This window comes from Mirounga angustirostris, unplaced genomic scaffold (genome assembly GCF_029215605.1).
Source record: "Mirounga angustirostris isolate CCGP_5_RB_7025 unplaced genomic scaffold, mMirAng1.0.hap1 SCAF_9, whole genome shotgun sequence".
Lineage (NCBI taxonomy): Eukaryota > Metazoa > Chordata > Mammalia > Carnivora > Phocidae > Mirounga > Mirounga angustirostris.
Genome location: NW_026991717.1, coordinates 49,718,568 through 49,741,022, shown reverse-complemented (window position 1 = coordinate 49,741,022; position 22,455 = coordinate 49,718,568). Strand labels below are relative to the sequence as shown.

Sequence of the window (22,455 nt, the reverse complement as noted above, 5' to 3'; positions counted from 1 at the left end):
CTAGGCATTAAGTTGGAAGAGTATACCTTTACCATCTTGTCCAACACAAAGAGCTGAGAGACAGAGTGAGAGCACTCTAACAACATCATTGTAGCCTGGACCCCACATACCTGAGGCTAACCACACACTTGGTCTTTTCAGTTCAGAGGTCTAATAAGTGCCTTCTCCATAAGTGTCGTGTGAGTTGGGTTTCTTTCACTAGAAAGCACCAATTATGAATAATGCATTAAAGCAGTTATCTACAGAATTCTTTGATTATGTGTACCCCATAACTAAATTTTGCTCACTCTCAAAATATATGCATGTGTTTATTACATACTTGCATTGCTGTTTTAATATATCATGTAGTTATAAAGAATACACAAAAAATATACAATATAAAGGGGTAATTAAAAGCTAAATGTAAATAAAAACTTTAATGTTTTCTTTCTGAACCCTTTGAATTGTCTTGCAAAGCAAAGCCCCTGAATAATCACATCCCAGTTAGAGACCACTGCATAAATGGAGACTGGGCAAGGCTGGGCAGTGCTGAGAAAAAAATCAGAGCTCAGGTCTTGAAAATGGAGCAATTCCTATTGGTGATGCACTCAATGGTGACACTTCAGTGGTGGGTGATGGAGATCACTGGTAAAGATCAAGGATATTGAGCCTTGAGAGATTGGGGAATTTAGGGGACAGAATGATGCTCAGTAATGTCCTCTGCTTTTCAACACCATCACGGAAGCCCTCTGCACTCTCCCCATGGAATTAATTATTCTCTCATAACTCAACTTAGGCTCCCATCACCTTGTATCATAGCTAGATAACAGCCCATCTATCTTGTTCACTTAACTGTAAACATTTTAATCACATTTCACTAATCTCTGAATCCCTAATGCTTGCTTAACGTGGAACTGGGAAACGTCTGTGATGAACAAATGCATGCATTACACCAGCTTAGAGCCAGAAAAAGAAATCAATTTAAGGCTCTTGCTTGGCAAGAGATAAGATAGTAAGAACTCCTGTGTATCCCTTCTCAGCTGAGAGAACTTCATGTTGAGCTTAATATGGGTAACTTTAAACCTTTGTGGGTAAGATCTGCAGCCTGAGTCTACTGCTCCAAAAGGAGAGACCATTTCTTATGCTTTCTCAAACATTCAGTATATATGTGATAAGCTCTTTACATGCACCAACTAAAAAAAAAAAAGTGCTATTATCCCCAATTTACAAATGAGAACTGAGATTTTCAGAGGTCAAATAACTTGACCAAGTTCAGAGTCAGGAGTCAAACAGAATTATGTGACTTCAGAGCTGTGCTATAAGAGCTTTCATTTTTAAAGCAGCCCTAGTCCTCTAAATTGCCTTGGCTGCAGTCCCTCTCAACCAGGATCCAGGATCTAACCCCTGGTTCCTTATTGGCTATAGCTCCATTTAACCTCTGCTGACATTCTGCCTGTCTGAGCTTCTCAGCTTGGTAGCACAGCACCTCTACCTGGTGCTACCCTATCTGGAATCCTGAGTCTAGCAAATCTCTGCTGCCCCCACCTGGCACCTAGAAGTACAGAGGCCACTTGGGCCCAAGTCATTCCTTACCAGCACTGTCCAATACCCTGTATGTAACTAAATTTCCCAGAGGCTACATTAATAAAGTAAAAATAGAGGAAATTAATTTTGATATATTAATATAACCCAATGTATCTAAAATATGAACACTGCAATACCCAAAACTTGTTAATGAGGTATTCTACATTCTGTTTTCCATCAAAATCTAGCATGTATTTTCTACTTACAGTACATCATAATTTGCACTAGCCACATTTCAAGCACTCGGTAACCACATGTGGCTAGTGGTTACTGTATTTCTACATTTTAGCCTTAGACATTAAATCCATTAGCTAATGTGTTCTACCAAATCAAACTGGGTTATAACAGAAGTATATCACTTGAGAGCCAATCTGATATAGTGAGGAAAGCACAGGCTTTATAATCAGACAGTCTTGAATTCAAATCCCAGCAAAATAAAAGTACAAAAAAAAAATCTTCACTAATTGGTTGTTTGTAATAGTGAAAAATTAACATTTTTTTTTACATTTCGTTCACTAGGGTAATGGGTAACAAATTGTGGTACATTTCCATGATGGTATATTGTACATCATTTAAATGAACAAACTAACTCCACATGTGTGCACAACATGGATGTAACTAAAAAAATGTCTAGTGCAAAAATGTATTGAGAAAGCTTCAGTATGAGACCATTTTCTTAAAGTTTAAATACATGTAAAATAATATAATGTTTGTGGATATACATTAATGAAGTGAAATTACAAAGCCATGCCTGGAAAGCTTATACATCTAATAATGGTTCTCTGGGAATGGAAGGAGGGAAATAGTGTGACAGTGTGGAAGGGGAGACTTCAACAGTATTTGTGATGACTTAGGAGGAGGAAAAAAATTCTAAGACAAAAACCTAGTTAACAAATGACTACATATTAAGAAGTCCCTTGCCTGAAGAACACTATATGTACACCCTCTCTCTCAGCAGTTTTGAGAAAGCAAAACCAGCAAGTACAATTCTTAATCCAGAAAATTTATAGACAGGCCTCTATCTGGAAATCAGTTTTCCAAGGTAGCCCATCCTCCCACAAGGTAACCCCATACTTTAACAGCACTGGCTTAAAGAAGGTTAGAGAAGCACAGAGGGACAACTTACTAAATATTGAACTTACCGCCTAGACAGGTCTGGGAAGAAATGCCTTTCTCAACAATCTAATGATTTAAGTTAAATGGAGCATGACAAGTGCCTTCATAGGCTGCTCAGTCTGTAGGATTTCTACTTAGAGCTATATCTCTCTGCCTGCCTCTCTGCCTACTTGTGCTTTCTCTCTCTGTGTCAAATAAAATCTTAAAAAAAAAAAAAAGAAAACCTAAAGTAATTAATGCAAAGTTAATTGTCATGCAAGCATTGAGAATTTATTTTTTTTTTTTTAAGATTTTATTTATTTATTTGACAGAGAGAGACATAGCGAGAGCGGGAACACAAGCAGGGGGAGTGGGAGAGGGAGAAGCAGGCTTCCCGCAGAGCAGGGAGCCCGATGTGGGGCTCGATCCCAGGACCCTGGGATCATGACCTGAGCCGAAGGCAGATGCTTAACGACTGAGCCACCCAGGCGCCCCAAGCATTGAGAATTTAATACAATGCTTATAAAGGATTTATTCCTGGGCATATTTTTTATCAACACCTCCTAACCCATCTGTGCTTCTGCAGTGAGGCTTCTTTTTTTTTTTTTTTTTTTTAAGATTTTATTTATTTATTTGAGAGAGAGAGAATGAGAGACAGAGAGCATGAGAGGCAGGAGGGTCAGAGGGAGAAGCAGACTCCCCGCCAAGCAGGGAGCCCGATGCGGGACTCGATCCCGGGATTCCAGGATCATGACCTGAGCCAAAGGCAGTCGCTTAACCAACTGAGCCACCCAGGCGCCCTGCAGTGAAGCTTCTAATGCTAAAGTCCTATGACTATCTCCATTTGCTCCACTATAATTATGCAAAACTGTGCTTTTTCTGCCTGATCCCAGTTCAATTTAAACACTGATTAAATGGGAAATTACTGTGGTGAAAGTATTGATGGAATCATCATAAACTGGCACTTATCCATGGAAACAAACCATCCACTAATGAATTAATTGTACTCTTTATTTGGGGGTGAGGATATTTGATGTAATCAAATGAAGTGCATACACATTCATAGGCCCCAACAATGTCTATGTTACAAGAACAAAAGTAAATTAACTTCAAGTTTTTTATAGCATGCAGGCTCTAGTTAGAAAATGAGGAGTCTGGGGCGCCTGGGTGGCTCAGTTGGTTAAGCGACTGCCTTCGGCTCAGGTCATGATCCTGGAGTCCCGGGATCGAGTCCCGCATCGGGCTCCCTGCTTGGCGGGGAGTCTGCTTCTCCCTCTGACCCTCCCCCCTCTCATGCTCTATCTCATTCTCTCTCTCTCAAATAAATAAATAAATAAATAAATAAATAAATAAAAAAGAAAATGAGGAGTCTGGCGAAAGAGAAAATATATGATCTACCTTGCCCACTTCACAGTGCTTGTCCTGCCAAGTTAATGTCTTTTAATTAATGGAGACAATTAATTTCCTGATGAATAAACATGAACATCCAAAGTAATAGAAATCCTGAGAAAGTTTCTGCAAAGACTACAATAGCCTTCCACAAACCAGCATGCCATTGGTCCTAGGTTCCCTGCACATAAAACTCGAGTGCTTTTTAAAGGTATTTTATGGTTAATCTTTATTTCCATGGTGGGTTTAAAAAAGAGGCAGCTAAATTAGCCCATTTGGACCCTTTATAAAAAAAAAACACAATATTAAACCAAAAAGAGATAACCATACCCTAGCTTTTCTGGAGATGAGCCTGGATTGGATCTGCCAGAGTAGAGTGCTTAGCAGCTGAGGTATTCACTGCGCACTCTCATCTTTCTGGGACCTGTGCTGAGGGATGACAGGGTCCTCTGACTTCCTTAGAAGTCATGGATATCTAATAACCCATGGATATCTAAGAACATGCTATTCAAAACATAGAACAGATAACTTCCCTGGATAGATAAAGCTCATTACTAAAGCAAGCGAGTACATCAAGTCATGCAATAGGAGTAAACAAGGACCAGACATAACCTGGGTCCATCAGAAATAGAGGCATCATAGATATAGGCAATCAGGTGTGCACAGGCCAGGGGAGTAGTTGGAAAAGACAAAAATGCCTGAATTTCTTAAGGAAAAAACACTCCCAGGCAGAGATGAGTCCAAATTTTAGTACCATGTTTTTAAATATTTTTTGTTTCTAATGATAGTATGTTCTCATCTAAAACAAAATCCAAACAAAGAAAAAAACATTTAAGACACCCATGACCCCATTTGTTCTTTCAACGCTGTGTGTAATTAAGAGCAAAGTCTCTCAACTTCAGCACTATTGATATTTTGGACCACATAATTCTTTGTTGTAGAGGACTGTTCTATGCATTGTAAGATGTTCATCAGGATTCCTGGCCTCTGCTCACCAGAAGCTGGTAGCACCACCCCAGCATAGCAGCCAAAATTATCTCCAGACATTGATAAATGTTCCCTGAGAGGCAAAGTAGCCCCCAGTTGAGAACCACTCTTTCAGAGGAATCACATAAAATTCTGAAACCAACTTTCACTTAATATATTGTAAGCATTATTCTATGTAATTAGAAACATTTCTGCAGCATCCTTTTTAATGGCTTCTGAACAGTCTATTACATGATGCACTATAATTTATTCAACTGGTCCTTAATTTGTTTAATCAGTCCTTGTTTCCAATGTTGTGCTATAATATGATGAAGATCTTTGTACATTCATATTTTGGCACATAAATTATTTCCTTAGAATATATTAAGATTTCTGGGTCAAGGTTTTTTTACTTTAGTTTTTTAACCACATTTTAAAACTTTTGATTTACCCTTGCATCACTTTCTGTTTGATATTGTTGTCAGCCTTTACTTGGGACATTTTATCCCACCCTACTCCATGAGTGTAGGGATTGATTTCCAACTGTTCACTACAATATCCACACACAACCTTGAACAGTGCCCAGTACATAGGACCAGCTCAGTACTTATTGAATAGAAAAATGGGTAAGTGAAAAGTTAAAATTTCAAACACCATGCATATTACTAGTTTTGAAACTAACCTTGTCCAAGAAGAGCACATTTGAGGTTGATCCTTAAATACCATATAAGCTATAGATGTATTTCAGAGAAGGAAGGATATTAAGAAGAGGCAGATTAAAAGTCCAAGATTTGAACACTTGATAGTTTCAAGTTTGCAGCTGGAGTGAAGAGATTTTGGTGGAGGTAGGGAAGTAGTGAGTTATTTATTGAATCCCCAAGCTCTGGGTGTTCTTTAAAAGACAATACCTGTTCGGGCGCCTGGGTGGCTCAGTTGGTTAAGCGACTGCCTTCAGCTCAGGTCATGATCCTGGAGTCCCTGGATCGAGTCCCGCATCGGGCTCCCTGCTCGGCGGGGAGCCTGCTTCTCCCTCTGACCCTCCCCCCTCTCATGTGCTCTCTCTCTCTCATTCTCTCTGTCTCAAATAAGTAAATAAAATCTAAAAAAAATTAAAAAAAAAATAAAAGACAATACCTGTTCACTGTCCTCACGACTGTACTGCTTCATTCCTGGGAAGAAAAAAATAAAGACAAAGTGGTTTCTTTGAATATTTTCGTAAGTCAAGACTAAGAAATTTGAAAGATGCTGCTTTGGCTAAGTATTTGTCTTGTGATGGAAACATTCTGAAATGAGATTAAATAGTTCATCTGAATTAATACTCTGTACTTGTCCAAATCTAATTAGTGTATCTTGAACCCCAGAGTCACTGGGGAAAATACAAATCTAGTTATAATGAGGGCATAAAAAATGCTTCAAGTAACAGCCCATTTTGCAGCTATGTCCACCCACAGATGGTATAATATACTTCTCAGAATAAAAACCCCAACTCTCTACATTCTTACTTACTCTTCACCTATTGTTGAAGTAGCTGAGTTTTTTGGTTTTTTGTATTTTTGGTTTTTTGTGGGTTTTTTTGGTGATAAGCTACACCTTGACAGGAGCACAGATGGAAGGGCAAGAATATGGTGTGTGTTCCTCATGTAAGATTCAAGGAGGAATCCTAGCCAGGATGTTCATAAGTGAGAGAATTAAAGAAGATAAAATATGTAGATCCTGGCAAATGAACCATACCATCCTCACTGCTTTATTCCAAGGCCACATCAGTTGAACAGAATATTAATCAAACTCCAATAAAAAAAATTAAAATGATTGCCTTTATACTCCAATTTGTTTTAAAACTTAAGAAACCTCCAGTTAGCTATCATAAGGGGAGTCCCTAGGTATTGGAAAATTATGTAACTGCTGCTGAAGTTACACAAACATCATTGCTAGAAATTTGGTAGATTGCCTTTTCATTTTGTTTATGGTTTCCTTTGCTGTACAGGAGCTATTTAGTTTGATATAGTCCTGCTTGTTTATTATTGGTATTGTTGCCCCTGCTTTGGGTGTCAAATCCAAAGAATCATCACCAAGTCCAGGAGCTTACCACCTATGTTTCCTATTAGGAGTTGTATGTTTCCACATCTCATGTTCAAATATTTAATCCATTTTGAGTTGGTTTTTTGTGTCTGGTGTATGATAGTGTCAGTTTCATTTTTTGGCATGTGGCTGTTGAGTTTTCCCTACACCATTTATTGAAGAGAGTGTCCATTCCCTATTGTATAACCTTGGCCCCTTTGTGAAAAATTAATTGACCACATATGCATGGGTTTACTTCTGTGCTCTCTATTCTGTTCCATTGATCTAAATGTCTGCTTTTATGCCAATACCATACTGTTTTAATTACTGTAACTTTTTAATTGAATTTGAAATCAGGAAGCATAATGCCTCTAGCTTTATTCTTTCTTAAGATTCTTTTGACTATTCGAGGTCTGTAGCTCCATTAGTACTTTAGGATTGTTTATTCTATTTCCATGAAAAAAGTCATTGTAATATTGACAGGATTGCATTGAATCTGTAGATTGCTTTGGTAAATGAGCATTTTAACAATATGAATTCTTCCAATCCATAACTATGGAATATTTTCCCATTTATGTATCTTTTTGATTTCTTTATTCCACATCTTACAGATTTAAATGTACTGGTCTTTAACCCACTTCATTAAGTTTATATTTTTAGGCATTTTCGATGCAATTGTTTTCTTTCTCTGATACTTCATTATTAGTGTATAGAAACACAACTAATTTTGTATATTAATTTTGTATTCTGCAACTTTATTGAATTCATTTATTAGTTGTAACAGTTTTTCAGTGGAGTCTTTAGAGTTTTCTATATATACCAGGTCATCAACATATAGTGACCTTCCTTTCCAATTTGGATGCCTTTTATTTCTTTTTCTTGCCTAATCTCTCTGGCTAGGACTTACAGAAATATGTTGAATAAATGTGGTGAGAGCAGACATCTGTCTTGTTCCTAATCTTAGAAAAAAGCTTTTAGCTTTTCAGTGTTTAGTATGATGTTAGCTGTAGACTTGTCATCTATGTCCTTTATTATATTGAGGTACATTCCCTCTGTACCCACTTTGTTGAAACTTTTTGTCATAAACAGATATAAAATTTTCTCAAATGCTTTTTCTGCATCTATTGAGATTATCATATGATTTTAATCCTTCACTTTGTTAATGTGGTGTAAGCATTGATGGATTTATGGATATTGAACCTTTGCATGCTTGGGATAAATTCCACTTGATCACAATGTGTAAACCTTTTAAAATACTATTGAATTCAGTTTGCTAATTTTTTAAAAGTTTTTACTTATTTAGGTAATCTCTACAACCTACGTGGGGCTTGAACTCATGACCCCAAGATCAAGAATTTCATGCTCCTCTGACTAAGCCAGCCAAGTACCCTTCAGTTTGCTAATATTTTGTTGAGGATTTGTGCATCTATGATCATCAGGATTATTGGTCTATGATTTTCTTTCTAATGTTCTTATGTGGTTTAGTATCAGGGTAATGCTGGCCTCATAAAATGAATTTGGGAGTGTTCCCTCTCTATTTTTGTTAGAACTTGACAAAAATGAGTACTAATTCTTTAAATGTTTGGTAGAATTTAGCAGTGAAAAGACCTGTTACTGGGCTTCCTTGTGTCCAAAGTTTTTTAATTACTAAATTAATCTCCTTAAACATTATTGGTCAGTTCAGATTTTCTGTTTGTTTATGATCAGTTTTTATAGGTCATATGTTTCTGGAAATTTATGCATTTTCTCCAGATTATCCAGTTCATTGGCAGATACTTGTTTATAGTATCTTTTTTTCTAATTTAAATTCCGTTAGTCAAAATAGTACATCCTTAGTTTCAGATGTATTGTTCAATAATTTATCAGTTGCATATAACACCCAGTGCTCATCACATGATGTGCCCTCCTTAGAAACCATTACCCAATTACCCCATCCCCCTACCCACCTCCTCTCCAGCAACCTTCAGTTTGTTTCAGATAGTTAAGAGTCTCTCATGGTTTTTCTCCCTCTCTGATGACTTCCCATCCAGTTTTCCCTCCCTTCCGCTAGGATTCTCTGTGCTGTTTCTTATATTTCACATATGAAACCATATAATTCTTTCTCTGAATGACTTATTTTGCTCAGCATAATACTCACCATTCCATCCATGTTGATGTAAATGGTAAGTATTCATCCTAACGGTGCAGTAATATTACTTGTATATATATATATACGTGTGTGTGTGTATATATATGTGTGTGTGTGTGTGTGTGTGTGTGTATATATATATATACACCACATCTTTAACCATTCATCTGTCAATGGATATCTTAGCTCTTTCCAGTTTGGCTATTATGGACATTGCTGCTATAAACTTTGGGGTGCAGGTGCCCCTTCAGATCACTACATTTGTATCTTTGGGGTAAATACCCAGTAGTGCAATTGCTGGGTCGTAGAGTAGCTCTATTTTCAACTTTTTGAAGAAACTCCATACTGTTTTCCAGAGTGGCTATACCAGCTTGCATTCCATTCCCACCAACAGTGTAAGAGGCTTCCCCTTTCTGCACATCCACGCCAACATCTGTTGTTTCCTGACTTGTTAATTTTAGCCATTCTGACTGGTGTGAGGTGGTATCCCATTGAGGTTTTGATTTGTATTTCCCTAATGCCAAGTGATGTGGAACATTTTTTCATGTGTCTGTTGGCCATTTGTATGTCTTCTTGGAGAATGTCTGTCCATGTTTTCTGCCCATTTCTTGACTGGATTATTTCATTTTTGGGTGTTGAGTTTGTTCTTTATAGATCTTGAATACTACCCCTTTATCTGACAGGTCATTTGCAAATATCTTCTCCCACTCTGTTGGTTGTCTTTTGGTTTTGTCAACTGTTTCCTTTGCTGTGCATAAGCTTTTTATCTTGATGAGGTCCCAACAGTTTTTTTGCTATTGTTTCCCTTGCCCTCGGAGACATGTCTAGCAAAGAAGTTGCTATGGCCAAGTTTGAAGAGGTTGCTGCATGTGTTCTCTAGGATTTTATGGATTTCTGTCTCACATTTAGGTATTTCATCAATTTTGAGTCTATTTTTCTGTTTCAGTAGAACAGATACTAGTTCTTCTTTAAATGTTTGGTAGAATTCCCCTGGGAAGCCATCCAGCCCTGGACTCTGTTTGTTGGGAGATTTTTTTTTTTTTTTTTTTATTACTGCTTCAGTTTCCTTGCTGGTTAAGGGTCTGTTCAGATTGTCTATTTCTTCCTGTTTCAGTTTTGGTAGTTTATAAATTTCCAGGAATGCATCCATTTCTTCCAGATTGCTTAATTTGTTGGCATATAGTTGCTTATAATATGTTCTTAAAATTGTTTGTATTTCCTTGGTGTTGGTTGTGATCTCTTCTTTCATTCACAATTTTATTTATTTGGGTCCCTTCTCTTTTCTTTTTGATAAGTCTGGCTAGGAGTTTATCAATCTTATTAATGCTTTCAAAGAACAAGCTTCTAGTTTCATTGATCTGTTCTACTGTTCTTTTCATTTCTATGTCATTGATTTCTGCTCTAATCTTTATTATTTCTCTTCTCCTGCTGGGTTTAGGCTTTATTTACTGTTCTTTCTCCAACTCCTTTAGGTGTAAGGTTAGCCATGTGTATTTGAGGCCTTTCCAATTTTTTTTTTAAAGATTTTATTTATTTATTTCAGAGAGAGAAAATGAGAGAGAGCACATGAGAGGGGGGAGGGGCAGAGGGAGAAGCAGACTCCCTGCCGAGCAGGGAGCCTGATGCGGGAGTCGATCCTGGGACTCCAGGATCATGACCTGAGCTGAAGGCAGTCGCTTAACCAACTGAGCCACCCAGGCGCCCTTTCCGATTTTTTGAGAAAGGCTTGTATTGCTATGTACTTCCTCTTAGGACTGCCTTTGCTGTATCCCAAAGGTTTTAAACAGTTGTGTTTTCATTTTCATTTGTTTCCATGAATTTTTTTAATTCTTTAATTCCCATTCATTCTTTAATAGGATGCTCTTTAACCTCCATGTATTTGAGTTCCTCCCAAATTTCCTCTTGTGAATGAGTTCAAGTTTCAAAGCATTGTGGTCTGAAAATATGCAGGGAATAATCCTAATCTTTTGGTACTGGTTGAGACCTGACTTGTGACCCAGTATATGATCTGTTCTGGAGAATGTTCCATATGCACTCAAGAAGAATGTGTATTCTGTTGCTTTGGGATGGAATGCTCTGAATATATCTGTGAAGTCCATCTGGTTCAGTGTGTTATTCAAAGCCCTTATTTTCTTGTTGATCTTCTGATTAGATGATATGTCCATTGCAGTGAGTGGTGTGTTGAAGTCCCCTACTATTATTGTATTCTTATCAATGTGTTTCTTTAATTTGGTTATTAATTGGCTGATATAATTGGCTACTCCCAAGTTAGGAGCATAAATATTTATAATTGTTAGATCTTCTTGTGGAATAGACCCTTTAAGTATGATAAAGTGTCCCTCTTCATCCCTTACTATAGTCTTTGGTTTAAAATCTAATTTGTCTGATACAAGGATTGCTACCCCAGCTTTCTCTTGATGTCCATTAGCATGATAAATGCTTTTCCACCCCCTTACTTTGAATCTGGAGGTGTCTTTAGGTCTTAGACAGCATATGGATAAGTCTTGCTTTTTTATCCAATCTGATACCCTGTGTCTTTTGATTGGAACATTTAGCTCATTTACATTCAGAGTAACTATTGAAAGATATGAACTTAGTACTATTATATTACCTGTAAAAATCTCTGTTTCTGTAGATTGTCTGTTTCTTTCTGGTTCCCAATGCTTGGGAACTCTGTCAGCCCAGGGACCCCCATTCTTTGTGTCCCCACGGATCCTGAGACCACACTGTCCCACCTAGGATTCTGCCCCACTTTGCCACCTGAGCCCCTTTCAGGCAGGGACTTCTCTCACTGGAGCAGACTTCTAAAGTTTCCGATTTTGCACTCTGGCGCTCTTTCACTTTCCAGTAGCCAGCTTACAGAGGCTCCCTCCCCCGGCCATTTATCTTCTGATATATCCCCTCAGCTTCTCTTCTCTACACCTTCTACCTTGCAAAAAGTGTTGCTGTTCCTATTTGTAGAATTCCAGCAATTCTTTTCTAACATCTCAGGTTGAATTAATAGGTGTTCAGAATGATCTGATAGTTATCTAGCTAAGTTCAAGGGATCAGGTGAAAGAAATCCCCTACTCTCCCACCATCTTCCTCCCTCCCTTGTTTATAGTATCTTTTTTGATCTTTATGATTTTTCATATTCTTTGGTTTCTATGTGTTGCCACCTCTTTCATTTCTGATGTTGTTTATTTGGGTCTTCTCCATTTTTCTTAGTCTAACTAAAGCTTTGTCAATTTAGTTTATCTTTCCAAAAAAACAGGTCTTTGTTTCATCACTTCTGTTGTTTTTTTGACCTTTATTTCACTTATTTCTTCTTTGATCTTTGTTTCTTTCTTTCTGCTAACTTTGGGTTTTGTTTGTTCTTTTTCTGTTTCCTTGGAGTATAAAGTTAGGTTATTTGAGATCTTTCTTGTTTCATGATGTAGGTATTTACTACATGGAACTTCCCTCTTAGAAGAGCTTTATGTTGCATCCCATTAGTTTTGGTATGTTTTATTTACATTTTCATTTTTCTCAAGGTAATTTTTTATTTCCTTTTTGATTTCTTCTTTGACACTGGTTCTTCAGTAGTATGCTGTTTAATCTCTGCATTTGAATTTTTCCAGTTTATTTCCTATAATTGATTTCTAGTTTCATACCATTATGGTCCAAAACTGTTTGATCTGATTTCCGTCTTCTAAAATGTACTAAGTCTTGTTTTGTGGCATTACATATAATATATCCTGGAGAATATTCCATGTACACTTGAGGAAAATGTATATTCTATTGCTTTTGAATGGAATGTTCTGTTTATGTCTAAGTCCATCTGATCTAACATGTTGTTTAAGGCCAGTGTTTCCTTATTAACGTTCTGTCTGAGCTATCCATTGGTGAAAGTGGGTCCCCTTGTAGGATTGACCACATAATCATTATATAATGATCTTCTTTGTCTCTTATTACAGTGTTTATCTTAAAGCCTATTTTGTCCGTTACAAGTATCACTACCCCAGCTTTCTCTTGGTTTCCACTTATATAGGTTATCTTTTACCATCCCTTCACTTACATTCTGTATGTGTCTTACATCTGAAGTGAGTCTCTTGTAGGTAGGATATACATGGTTCTTATTTTTTTATCCTTTCTGCCCATCTGTGTCTTTTGATTGGAGAATTTAGTCCATCAACATTTAAATTATAGGTATTTATGGCCATTTTGTTCATTGTTTCTGCTTTGTTTTTCGTATATTCCTTTCTTTTGCTCTACTTTGTAATTTGGTGACTTTATTTACTGGTTTGCTTAATTCCTTTCCCTTTGTCTTTTGTGCATTTATTGGAGGTGTTTGCTTTGTGGATTTGTGCATCTATGATCATTAGGCTTACATAAAACAACTTATAAGTCTATTTTAGATTGATAACTTAAGTTCAAACACATTCTAAAGCTCTTACTCCCTCTTCCCCTTCAATCTGTTTTTGATATCACAACTTACATTTTTTTTATCTCATGTATCCATTAACAAGTTATTGTGTTTATGGTTATTTTTATTACATTTTTCTTTTAAACATCATATTAGCTTTATAGGTGATTATTCCCCACTACTACAACATGAAATTATTCTGATTTTTACTATGTATTTACCTTTACCAATGAGATTTACACTCTCGTTTTTCTGTTAGTAATTATCACCCTTTCATTTCACCTTAAATAATTCCTTTTAGTATTTCTTGTAAGGTTGGTTTAGTGGTGATGAACTCCTTAAGCTTTTCTTTGCCTGGAAAGAAATCATCTCTCCAATTCTGAAGGACAGCTTTGTCACGTAAAGTATTCTTGGTTGGCAGTTTTTTTCTTTCAGCACTTTGAATATATCATGCCACTCTCTTCTGGCCTACAAAATTTCTGCTGGAAAAATTGTTCATAGTCTTGTACACAACAAGTTGTTTTTCTCTTGCTGCTTTTAAGATTCTCTCCTTTTAACTTTAGGCAATTTAATTATACTGTGTCTTTGTGTGGTTCTCCTTGAGTTGATCTTATTTGGAGCCCTCTGGACGTCTCACCCTGGAGATCTAATACCTTCCCCAGATTAAGGTTATCAGCCATTATTTCTTCAAATAAGTTTTCTGCACCTTTCTCTTCTTCCTCACAGACAATTATAATGTGATTGTTGATCCATGTGATGTTTTTCCATAAATCCCTTATGCTATCTTCACTCTTCTCAACTTTTTTTTTCTTTATTGTATTATAATTAACATATAATGTTATATTAGTTTCAGGTGTACAAAAAATGATTCAACACTTTTATACATTAGTCAATGCTCACCATCAGTAAATGGAGCCACCATCCATTACCATACATTATTACAATATTATTAATTATATTCCCTATGCTGTAGTTTTCATTTCTGTGACTTAAATTTGCTTCAAAACTGGCAGTTTTATTACCTCTTAATCACCTTTATCCATTTCACCCATCCCCCCACCTACCTTCCCTCTGGCAACCACCAGTTTATTCTACTTAAGAGTCTGTTTCTGTCTGTCTGTTTTTGTTCAGGTATTTTGGTTTTAAGATTCCACATATAAATGAAATCCTGTGGTATTTGTCTTTCTCTGTCTGACTTACTTCCCTTAGCATAATACCCTCTAGGTTTATTCATGTTGTCAATAATGGCAAGATCCTATTCTTTTTTATGGCTAAGCAGTGGTCCATGGTATACATATACCACAGTTTCTTTATTGATTCATTCATCAGTGGACACTTGGGTTGCTTCCAAAATCTTGGCTAGTGTAAATAATGCTGCAATAAACATAGGGGTGCATATATCTCTTTGAATTAGTGTTTTCATTTTATCTGATATATACCCAGTAGTGGAATTACTGAATCATAAGGTATTTCTATTTTTAACTTTTCAAGAACATTTCATACTGTTTTCCACAGTGGTTGCACCTATTTACATTCTCAATAATGATGCATGAGGTTTCCTTTTTTTCCCCCCATCCTCACCAACACTTGTTTTTTCTTGTCTTTTTGATAGCCATTCTGAATGTTAAGAGATGATACCTCATTGTGGTTTTGATTTGCATTTTCCTGATGATTAGTGGTGTTGAGCATCTTTTTCACGTGTCTGTTGGTCATCTGGATGTCTTCTTGGGGAAAATGTCTAGTCAGATCTTCTGTCCATTTTTAAATCAGATTATTTGATTTTGTGTGTGTGTGTTGAGTTGCGTAAGTTCTTCATATATTCTGGATATTAACCCCCGATCAGATATCATTTGCAAATATCCTCTCCCATTCACTGGGTTCCTTTTTGTTTTGTTGATAGTTCCTTTGCTGTGCAAAAGCTTTTTATTTTGGTGTAGTCCCAATAGTTCTGCTTTTGTTTCCCTTGCCTGAGGGGACATATCCATAAATATGTTGCTAAGGACGATGTCCAAGAAATTACTCCCTATGTTTTCTCTTAAGAGTTTTATGGTTTCAGAACTCCCATTTAGGTTTTCAATCTACTTTGAGGGATTTTTGTTTGTTTGTTGGGGGGGGGGGTGTATGATATAATAAAGTGGTTCACTTTCCTTCTTTTACATGTAGCTGTCCAGTTTTCCCAGCATCACTTATTTAAAAGACTGTCTTTTACTCATTGTATATTACTGCCTCCTTTGTCATAGACTAATCGACCATATACATGTAGGTTTATTTATGGTCTCTCTATACTGTTCCATTGATCTATTTGCCTATTTTTGTGCCAGTACCATAATGTTTTGATTACTGTATCATGAAATCTAGGATTGCAATATATCCAGCTTTGTTCTTTCTCAAGATTGCATTTGGCTATTCGAGATCTTCTGTGGTGCCTATACATTTTAGGATTTTTCCAGTTCTGTATTACAGTACTTTCACCTCCTTGGTTAAATTTATTCCTAGGTATTTTATTCTTTTTGGCACAATTGCAAATGTAATTGTTAATTTCCCTTTCTTCTAGTCATGTATAGTTTATAGAAATTCAACAAATTTCTGTATATTATTTCTGTATCCTGCAATTTTACTGAAATCATTAGTCCTAATGGTTTTTTAGTGGTGTCTTTAGGGTTTTCTATATATAGTATCATATCACCGGCAAATAGTGAAAATTTTATTTCAATTTGGATGTGTTATTTCTTGTCTGATTGCTGTGGCTAGCTCTTCCAGTACTATGTTGAAGAAAAGTGGTGAGAATGGACATGCTTATCTTGTTCTTGATCTTAGAAGTTTTCAGTTTTTCACCATGTTAGCTTTCAGTTTGCCATATGTGGCCTTTATCACATTGAAGTATGTTCCCTCTCTACCCACTTTGTTGAGTTTTTATCATGAATGGATATTGTATTTTGTCAACTGCTTTTTCTGCCTTTATTGAGATAATCATATTGTTTTTATCCTTCTTGTTAATGTGATGTATCACACTGATTTGTATTAAACCATTCTTGCATCCCTGTGATCCTAGTTATGATTTTTTTAATGTATTCTTGAATTCTGTTTGCTAACATGTTGTTGAGAATTTTGCATCTTTGTTCATCAGAGATAAGGGCCTATAGCTTTCTCTTTTTTTGTAGTGTCTTTCTCTGGTTTTGGTACCAGGGTAATGTTGGTCTCATAGAATGAATTTGGAATTTTACTTCTTTTGATTTTTTTGAAATAGTTGTAGAAGTATAGGTATTAACTCTCCTTGAAATGTTTTATAGAATTCACCTGTGAAGGGCGCCTGGGTGGCTCAGTTGGTTAAGCGACTGCCTTCAGCTCAGGTCATGATCCTGGAGTCCCGGGATCGAGTCCCGCATCGGACTCCCTGCTCAGCAGGGAGTCTGCTTCTCCCTCTGATCCTCCCCCCTCTCATGCTCTCTCTCTCTCTGTCTCATTCTCTCTCTCAAATAAATAAATAAAATCTTAAAAATAAATAAATAAATAAAATAAATAAATAAGAATTCGCCTGTGAAGCCATCTGATTGGGGTCTTGTTTTGGGGGGGATTTTTTATTACTGATCTAATTTCATTGCTGGTATTGGTCTGTTCAAATTTTCTATTTCTTCCTGATTCACTTTTGGAAGATTGTATGTTCCTAGGAATTTTATCTATATCTTCTAGGTTATCCAATTTGCTGGCAAATAATTTTTTATAATATTCTCTAATAATCCTTTGTATTTCTATGGTGCTGATGATTTCTCCTCCCTCCCAGCTGATTTTACTTGAGGCCTCTTCTTGTTAAGTCTGGCTAAAGACATCAATTTTGCTTTTGTTTTCAAAGAACCAACTCCTAGTTTCATTGATCTTTTCTAATTTTTTCTCTATTTCATTTATTTTTGTTCTTAGTTCCTTCCTTCTAACTTTAGTCCATTTGTTCTTTTCTAGCACCCTTAGGTGTGAGATGAGGTTCGTTGAGATTTTTCTTGTTTCTAGTAGAGTTGTATCACTATAAATGTCCCTCTTAGAACTACTTTTACTGTGTCCCAAAAATTTTGGACCATTTGTTTTCACTTTTATTTGTCTCCATGCGTTGTTCTTTTTAATTTCCTCTTTTATTTCTTGGTTCACTCATTGTTTAGTACCATGTTGTTTAGCCTCCATGTATGTTTTCCAGATATTTTCTTGTAATTTCTAGTTTCATACTTTGTGAATGGAAAAGATGTTTGATATAATTTCAATCTTCTTAAATTTATTAAGCCATGTTTTGTGGCCTAACATGATCTATCCTGGAAATGTTCCATGTGCATTTGAAAAGAATGTGTATTGTTTTTGGATTAATTTTACTGTACATATATTAGGTTCATCTGGTCTAATAGGTTATTCAAAGCCACTATTTGTTCCTTTTCTGTCTGTATAATCTTCTGATGTAAGTGGGGTGTTAAAACTCCCTATTACTGTATTACTGTCAATTTTCCCTGTGTTAACATTTGTTTTATATATTTAGATATTCTGATGTTAGGTACATAGATATTTACAAGTGTTATATCCTCTTCTTGGATTGATCCCTTTTTTATTATGCAGTGCCCTTTGTTTTTTGCTACAGACTTTGTTCTAAAGTCTTTTTTCTGATAGAAGTATTGCTACCCGTTTTTTTGTTTTTGTTTTTTTTCACTGCCTTTTGCATGGGATATGTTTTTCCATTCCCTCACTTAGGTGAAGATTTTAGGTCTGAAGTGAGTCTCTTATAGGCTGCATATACCTGGTTATTGTTTCTAGCCATTCAGTCACCCTCTATCTTTTGGAGCATTTAGTCCATTTACATTTAAAGTAATTATTGATGGGTATATACTTACTGCCATTTTGCTAATGTTCTGCTTGTTTTATAGTTCTCTGTTCCTTTCTTGTTCTCTTCCCTTGTGCTTTGGTGGCTTTCTTTAGTGTTATGCTTATTTTCTCTATTTTTGTGTATTATGTTTTTAATTTGTGGTTACCATTAGATTCATATATAATGCCACGTGTGTGGTGGTCTATATTAAGTTGGTTGCTTAAATTCCAACACATTCTAAAAGCACCAAATTTTTACTCCTCCATGTTTTATGTATGTCCTATTTTACATCTTTTTACTTTGTGTATCCCTTGACTGATTTTTGTAGATATAATTGCTTTTACTATTTTTGTGTTTTAACCTCCATACTGGCTCTGTGATTAATCTACTCTATGTTTGCTTTGACCTATGAATTTTTCTTCCTTTCATAATTTTCTTACTTTTAGTTGGCCTTTTCTTTCCACTTGAACTCTCTTTAACATTTCTTGTAAGTAAGGCTGTTTTAGTGATGAAGTCCTTTAACTTTTGTTTGCCTAGGAAACTTTATCCATCCTTCAATTCTGAACGATAGCCTTGCTGAGTATTCTTGGTTGCATGTTTCTTCTTTTTATCACTTTTGAATATATCATGCCACTGTCTTCTGGCCTGCAAAGTTTCTGCTAAAAAGTCAGCTGATAGCCTTATCAGGTTTGAGAGGTTTTCCACTATTTCAAGTAAGTTTGCTGCTCCCCTTCCCTGTTCTCCTTCTCGGATCCCTATAATGTTATTTTGCTTGATGATACTGCTGAGTTTCCTTAACCTATTTTTTTCTTTTTTGTTGTTCAGCTTATTTGTTTTCCATTACCCTTTCAGATCACTGATCCATTCTTTTTTTTTTTTTTTTTTTTTAAGGCTTTTTGAGAGCAAGTGAGCACAAGCTGGGGGGGCGGGGAGCGGGGAGAGGCAGAGAGGGAGGGAGAAGCAGACTCCCCACTGAGCAGGGAGTGCAATGTGGGACTCCATCCCAGGACCCTGAGATCATGACCTGGGCCGAAGGCAGACCCTTAATGGACTGAGCTACCCAGGTGCCCTGATCCATTCTTCTGTTAATCTGCTGTGGACTCCCTCTCGTGTATTTATTTCTATTACTGAATTCTTCATCTGATTCTTACATTTCTATCTTTGTTGAAGTTCTTATGGAGTTCATCTACTGTTCTCTGAAACAGAGATGAGCAATATGCCTGATAAAGAATTAACTCTTTTGCTGTGACTTTGTCTTGTTCCTTCATTTGGGACATACTCCTCCGCTTCATTTTGTCTATTTCTGTGTTTCTATGTATTAGGGAGATCTGCTGTCTCCTGGTCTTGAAAGTAGTGGCCTTGTGTACAAGTCCTCTGGTTCCCTGTAGCACAGTCCTCCCTGGCTACCAGGACCAGCACTCCAGGGATGTCTCCCTTATGGGCTGCATGTGCCCCTAATCTTGTAGCTAAGCTCTATTTGACTTCAGCCCAGCCTGTTGCAATGACCCATTTTGCCTGCTGTGGGTGCACACAGCAGGGTTTGGGCACTGGGCAGAGTTTGGTCCCTGTCCTATAGAGAGGCCTACTGGAGGTGGTCACAGGCTTAAAGATGTGCAGTCCAACCCTAGGTGGCGTTGCCAGACAAGGTTTCTGCAATTTTCCTGCCACAGTTGTGGGGGCACTGAATGGCATGACTTACTCCCTCCACAGCCACCTAAGAGACTCAGCTGCCAGAACAGCAGGCACACTGGTGTGAAGTTGCTTCTTCCTCTCCCCAAGGCAGGAGTCACTTGGAGTGGTGCCAGTCCCAGCCAGGGCTCTTTGCAAGGTGAGGAGAACAGAGCAGGAGCGATTTCAGAGGGATCGTGTTTGGCATATATTCTTCCGTTTTCATTTTCCTTGACTATGTTATTTCTGCATATCAGGTAAAACAGCCACCTCTCTATCTTGACAAAGTGGTCTTATGTAAGAGATGAACATCTATCAGCCTGGTCCCAGCTCCTTTCATAATTGTCCAAGCTGCCTTCTTTGTTGTTAGCAGTCTCTAGTTAAAGGTGGGCCAGAACCTATCCCAGTGTGTCCCAAAGTGGAGGATCTCAGTCATTACCTAGATGCTGGCTGATTAGAAAGCGGACCCTCAGACAATAGGTGAGAAAGTATATAGTTAAGCCCCTTCCAGGTAGATATTGGGAGTATTTTTGCTTGTTCCCTCTGCTCTGGGCCCACATGTATGTATAGCTGCAAGTGGCTATTCCTATGCCTGTTAAGAACTACTACTTTGCTTGCTACTGTCCTATAGGACTCATGAATGCAAGCTCCATTACTTTCAGAGCCAGGTGATTCATGGGCATGTCCCATGGGCAGCAGTGCAAAAGCTGGGGCACAAATGTGTTTATGTTTCTTCCACAATGACACTGGTGGCTTAGAGTGGGCTGTAGGGAGAAAACAGGAGCCCACTAGTTTCCCCAGTTTCCAGAGAATGCATCTAGCCCCTAAAGAAAGCTGACCTGCAGTCACCAGCTTTCCAATTATGCAGATGATCCCCTTTTAGTTAAAAGACTGGGAAATGTGTGATTTTTGCCTGCTCCCTTTACACTGGGCCCAGGGAGGGTAGCCACAGCAAGTGTTTATATGCCAGTAACAACTACTTTGTTTGCTACATTCTTATGGGACACAAGTCTCACTGTTCAGAGCTAGGTGTTTTGGGAGACTGTCCCTCAGGTGGGAGTCTTAAAAGTTGGGGCACCAGATGTGCAGTCCCAACCCTTCACTCCACAGGGAGAAGCTAGGAGTTGGGGAGTTTTTTCCTCATTATCTGGTCTTGTGCCAGGGTGGGGTTTATTTTAAGAGTGTGTCTCAGCCTTTCACACCCATTTCGATGTGGCTATTTTCATTCAGCCAATGTGCAAGTCACTTAGCTAGCTTTTGGATTTTTTTCAGCAGTAACTGCTTTGTATGTAACTGTACACTGCATGTCCATGGAAGGAAGAAAGTTCAAGAGGCTCCTATGTTGGCATCTTGGTCAACCCTCACCTGGTAGCTTGTTAAAAATACCAATACCTGGGCCTCAATCCCAGAGATTCTCATTTAATTGGCCTGGGACAGGGCTCTGGCAATGCTAATCATATGGCTGCCGCATATGATTCTAATGTGCCAAAAGGTTCTAATGTACTTTCGGTTCTTCTTGTGTTATGTTCTAAGAAATGGGAATTGTATTACTACAAAGTCAAAAGCTATTTAGCTCTGGTGTTTGGCAGTATGAAGAATCAGAACACTGAAGAGAACAATGCAAAGTAGACACCTATACTTTAACAAAACATGAGTATGTTGTATTATCCTTTTGAATGGCAAATCCTTTTAATCAGGTGGGCTGTTTTTAAACTTGCTCACTCCCTACACTGCATTCCTTGCTTTCAAAAGAGGAAATATGGGGGCACCTGGGTGGCTCAGTCAGTTAAGTGTCTGATTCTTGATTTTGGCTCAGGTCATGATCTCAGGGTCCTGGGGTCGAGCCCCATCAAGCCCCACATCGGGCTCCACACTCAGCAGGGAGTCAGCTTGAGGATTCTGTCTCTCCCTCTCCCCCTGCTTAGGCACACTCTAAAACAATCTTTAAAAAAAAAAAAAAAAAAAAAAATACATAAGTCTCATTAGATATACACTAGAAAATTGTGTGGAGTAACTCAGACCAGAAAGGCATACTTTTCATTGGTGTTCCTAGGCGTGCATGGCTTGGCAGCAAACTAAACATATATCACTTTATTGTAATATATTAAAGCAAGCATTTAAAAGAATTGAAAACTGAGTTCCTCAAAAATACTAAAGAACCTGTCCCTTGGATTTTTGGTTTGTTAACATTCTTTGGAGCAGTACTCTTAAAGTATTAACCAATTCTTCCCAATTCATGGTCCTTATTTCTATTTTTATACTCTTGTGGCTCCTGAAGTATTTCCTCCATCAGCAAAGCAAGTTACAGGCAAATCTTCTTTAAGAACCCTGCCATAACAGCTTATGCTCAATCCTTCCTGGGATTTCTTA

At 37.4% G+C, this 22,455-nt stretch overlaps 1 long non-coding RNA gene across 1 annotated transcript in view; it reads right to left on the bottom strand.

Annotated features, from left to right (window-relative positions):
* Positions 1–9,019, bottom strand: part of LOC135361577 (uncharacterized) — an 89,480-nt gene extending 80,461 nt beyond the window's left edge. The window contains exon 1 of the long non-coding RNA XR_010405017.1: positions 6,148–9,019. This is a non-coding gene — a long non-coding RNA (uncharacterized LOC135361577). The remainder of the gene's footprint in view (positions 1–6,147) is intronic.
* Positions 9,020–22,455: the final 13,436 nt, after the last annotated feature.